This window comes from Ixodes scapularis, unplaced genomic scaffold, assembly GCF_016920785.2.
Source record: "Ixodes scapularis isolate PalLabHiFi unplaced genomic scaffold, ASM1692078v2 PGA_scaffold4__175_contigs__length_147842914, whole genome shotgun sequence".
NCBI lineage: Eukaryota > Metazoa > Arthropoda > Arachnida > Ixodida > Ixodidae > Ixodes > Ixodes scapularis.
In genome coordinates, this window is record NW_024609879.1 from 6192223 (window position 1) to 6196954 (window position 4732).

Here is a 4732-nt window from a genome sequence, read left to right on the forward strand (position 1 = left end):
ATGTTTCTTTGATATGTTCTGTTTTCTGTGTCATGTACATTGCTAAAGCTGATATCTTTTTCATTCTTCCCTTCAATATTTAGATAGGTTCCATCCGTTACCTTTATATAGTTTCGACCCGTTCGATGCCTGAGTGAACAGAGTAAGTAGAGACTAGATATGCTGGAGCAGTACATCCAAGCCCAGGAAATCCCTAAATGAGTCCGGCGGAATTTATTTTAAATCATATTTATTGTTTATGTTCACAATAAAAGACAAAAGCGTTGTTTTCTATAATAATCTGGAACTGTAGATTTATTGCAACTTTAGAATTTAAAGTAAACATAAATTTGAGTCCTCGAAATTTTTATATTCCGAAATTATTTTAGTAGAATATACAGCTTAGTTTACATTCTCTTTCATACCTAAAATACTCATGCACAGCAGTACATACAGCGTTTCATCAATCAGAATCGTGCTACCGTACCTGTGATTCAACGCCATCAAAATGTTGCACAGAAGCAGGAAGGCAAAGTAGACATAAGCGCATTGGTTGGTTGTCGTCAGACTTTGAGTTTAACAATTGTGTGTTTATTCTGACACCAGGGGTCTATGCTGCACGTTTTGGACTCCCAGGAGACTAGGGAGAAGGAAGTGACGTAGGTGTGAATGAACGCATCTTCTGGAAATACCGTAATCAGCGACTCCATCAATCAACATCTAACGAGCGTTGTTGACGTCACTTCCTTCTCCCTAGTCTCCTGGGAGTCCAAAACGTGCAACATAGCCCCCCAGACTTTTGGAGGGACGGAGCAGAAGAACCGAAAAGGAAACCGTGCCGGCGCACGTGAACTCCCGCGCTTCTACTTTCTCTTTTAGCGATTCACTACAGATGCCCGCCTCGTAGAGCAGAAACTGGGAAAATCTCTCGCGTGGAAACCTTTTGTACGCTTGTTGCCTACTGCACATGTTTCAAAGTTCCGGCTTGACGTGAAGTAGTATTGCTATTCATGGGTGCAGATTTCAGACGATCCAGGCTCACAACTACCTGTCGTCTATTAAACTCCAAGGTAAACGTTTTTTTTTTATGTCGATGAAGTACCTTGGTAGGGGCCATATTAGTGGATCGAGTTATCATTGGGATTTGTCTTTTCTGACAAAAACGTGTGATCGCTTTTGAAGAACTTTGCTGAGGAATTCACCACGATTTTATGTTGTTCGTGTTCAACTGGTCGTAGTTGCTGCATTGTGTCGTGTAGACGAGCCGCATAATCTGTAAATTCAAGAGTTGAGGTGGTAGGTGCTGCTTGCAAAAGCTGGTCAGGAATACGTAGGGTCGCGCCGCATACCAGCTCGGCTGATGAACAAACATCCCAGATCATCTTTGAGGGCGGCCCGAATACCAAGGAGAACAAATGGAAGTACTTCAGTCCATGCAATAGTTTGATGAGCTCAGAGCACGGTCTTTAGCAGATGGTGCAAATGTTCTACCGTCACATTTGCTCGATGATTATATGCCGTTGTTTGTATGCGAGGGTTTCCGAGTAAAGGTGTCAAGTTGGCGGAAATTTTCGACTCAAATTTTCGGCCACTATCTGTGGTGATGAAGGAAGGCACGCTCTATCCTGTGATAACAGCTGGAGCCACGGTAGATGGGGTGATGTCGGGCGTCAGTATAGCCTCCAGCCAGTGGATGAATCGGTCTGCACAGTCAAGGATCAGTTACGAGGTGTTACTGTCAGGAATGGCGGGTCGTAGGACCCATTGTCCGCCTAGGGGAGGTACCGCAGCAGGACGCCGTCGCTGCTCAGCAGGTATGAGTCCAAGTCCCTGGGACTCCCGGTGTCGGCTGCGCTTTCTTCTGCCCTAGTTGGTATATCACCTTCCAACAAAGTCCATCGTAGAGCTGCTGTCCAGAGCTCCTCTCCGCTCACCAGGGTTCCCCACCGCGAATCCGGTGTGATGGGCGCTGCATTGGCCAGTGCCACCAAGTCGGGATCCACCTGCACTTCCTGTCCGAGAAGTGGAGCACGGGAGAACGCATCTTCAACGTGGTCGGTCACTCCACGCTTGTACTCGATTTCGTACTTGTAGAGCTGCAGCAAAAGGGCCCATCGAACGAGTCGTCCTGCAGGGTTTTGAAGCCCTTTGAGCCACGAGAGAGCCATGTGGTCGATTTGAATGCAAAAGGAAGTGCCGTCAAGGCACATGTTAAACTTCTTAAACGCAAAAATAATTGTCAGATACTCTTTTTCGGTTGTTGAGTAGTTTCGCTCCGCTCCTGTGAGCGTATGACTGGTGAAAGCTACGGTACAGAAAACACTGTCATGTTCCTGCAAAAGACCGTTCCTAGTCCGTAATCGCCGTCGTCGGTCTGCAAAATGAACGGACTATTCAAGTCGGGCAGATTTAGACATGCGTTTCAGTCAGAGCCCTTGAAAGACACGCAAATGTAGTTTGTTGCTGTTGCCCCCAACACTACTTCGTTTTTTCTGCAAAGGTTCAGAGGTTTCATTATCTCGACACATTGTAGAATGAAATCTATATAGAACGCAATCATCCCGAGATACCTCTGTAGGCTTTTGACGTCACGAGGGGGCTAGCGCACTCGGTAGAGCACGAAACTCTTAATTTCGGGGTCATGAATTGCATCCCAACGTTGGGCACCAGTAGGGGAATTCTCTTAATCCTACCCGTCTTGGAGAATGACACAACGCACAGGTTCATCAACACGCAGTCATTTGTTGACCGCTAACTCCCGCGCCCCGATGCCAAGAGCCCCACGCGCATACGCTGCGACGGCCTTTTATCAGCGGCGGAGCGCTGCTCGCGTGGCCAACTGCCCCTGGCCCCCACGCTGTGAGAATGACCACTGACGATTTTGCAGGTGGACAACCTGAGCCAACGCTTTAGATCCCCAGGTGGCCCACAAACGTATATGAATATTTATACCACAGCGTAGATTCTAGCTCACAGCCCTTATGGCTGATGCCCCACATCGCATATCACATAGTGCCGAAAGTATCTTGCACGTGTGTATGTTGTGTTTGGCCCAACGAAAATTGTGCACACTAGTCAATGAATCAAGGTTGCTTTAAATGTAACAATAAAGTACCTGCAAAGCAATGCTTTGTTGTCGAATGCAAACTATGTACGACAATATATGCAGGCTTAGAGGCACTGGAAATGAGTAGTTACCGCGAGATTCATATTCCCTTACACAGTCACATCCCGCTAGAGCGAACGCTGCTGCAAGGAAATTTCGGCAACAGCGAAATAATTTTAATTCCCCGTTCGTTGTTCATAGATGCTGTATACTTTCCGGTTTTAACCGAAAAATATCGATAAACATCCGCAGGTGTAGAAAATACAAAATCAGTTAAAACCGAGAAACACCGTTTTTTTTTTCATATTTTCGAGCGAGCTTTTTAAACGAAAAATTTCTGTATAGAAACACCAATAAACATCCGCAGGTGACAGAAATAAGAATCGTTTAAAAAACGAAACAAAAGAACACCGGTTTCTAAATATATTTTTTTTAGCAATGTGTTTTTTTTCTTTTTTTCACCGAAAAAGTTCTACGCAAACTTCTGTCAAAGACGTTATCTTAGCCAGAATCATGCACTTTGCCTGTCTGTCTTTTGTGACCTACGTGGTCTTAGACTCTTGGAGCCCTAAACTGGTCAGAGACAAAGTTGGAGCCAAAAGTTTGCGGAGCGCGCCGATTGGACGCTGGCGACAAAAGCGCAAAGTCATCGTCGTGATAGTATGGTGCCTGGAGCGCGTGTCCGACTGGTGTGTTTAGCGTCCTATCCCGCCCATATATCAAAAGTGGTCCCAATGTGGCAACAGATGACGTCAAAGAAGCCGGAGTGTCATGCTGTTGCATGTCGCGATCATGGCGGTTGGTCGTAGAAATGCTGGCGAAAACCACAGGCGAACACGAGTGTCGCTGTCGTCACGGCGTTCCAGGCGTCCCAACTTCCGGCTGCTTTAGCTTTCGTGGACTTCCGTGAACTTGGCTTCATTGGAGAGCGACCTGCAGCAGAACAGGCGTCTGCCACACACACCACAGCTATTGGGACGCCGCCAGGTTCGCGACCGGCGGCAGTATGACACGTCTATGACGTCATCAGGCGGAAATCGAGGGACCACTTTTTTGGACCCGGTAAACACACCAGTCGGAGACGCGTTCCAGGCACCGTAGTGATAGTCCAAACAATGTTCTCTGTGAACTTGGGCCCCATTTTTGTGCTTGATAAGTTTAGAGCCCTTGGAGGGCAGTAGCGTTGTTCCACTGTTGTCCAAGGTCAGCGGTCCCCCTAAGCCGCCGACCTTGAAGATCACTATCGGTGGCCAGAGAGGCCAGTCACAGGCTCACAGCTGGCCAGTACTGTCCCAAGCCACGTTAGACGTTTCGGGGCTTCCCGTGTCCAAATGTTGAGCGGGAATTCTCGAAATTGCGCGTCGGCAACAGGAAGGAGTAACAGACACAATCCTAGGAGTGTATGCGTGCATATAAAACTATAATCAAGTGTGAAAGAGATTGTGTAAAAGATGTTAAAAAAAATTCGAACTGTTTTTGGTCCTCAGTGATCGTTTACATTCGCAATTTGTTCCCCGATAATCACCGTTTTTAGCGTCTGCACGGGAAAATTCACCAAAAAGCGCCGGTATTCTAGAAATAAATAAACACCGATACACCTACCGATTTTTGTCATAAATAAACACCAAAAAGTATACATCCCATTAA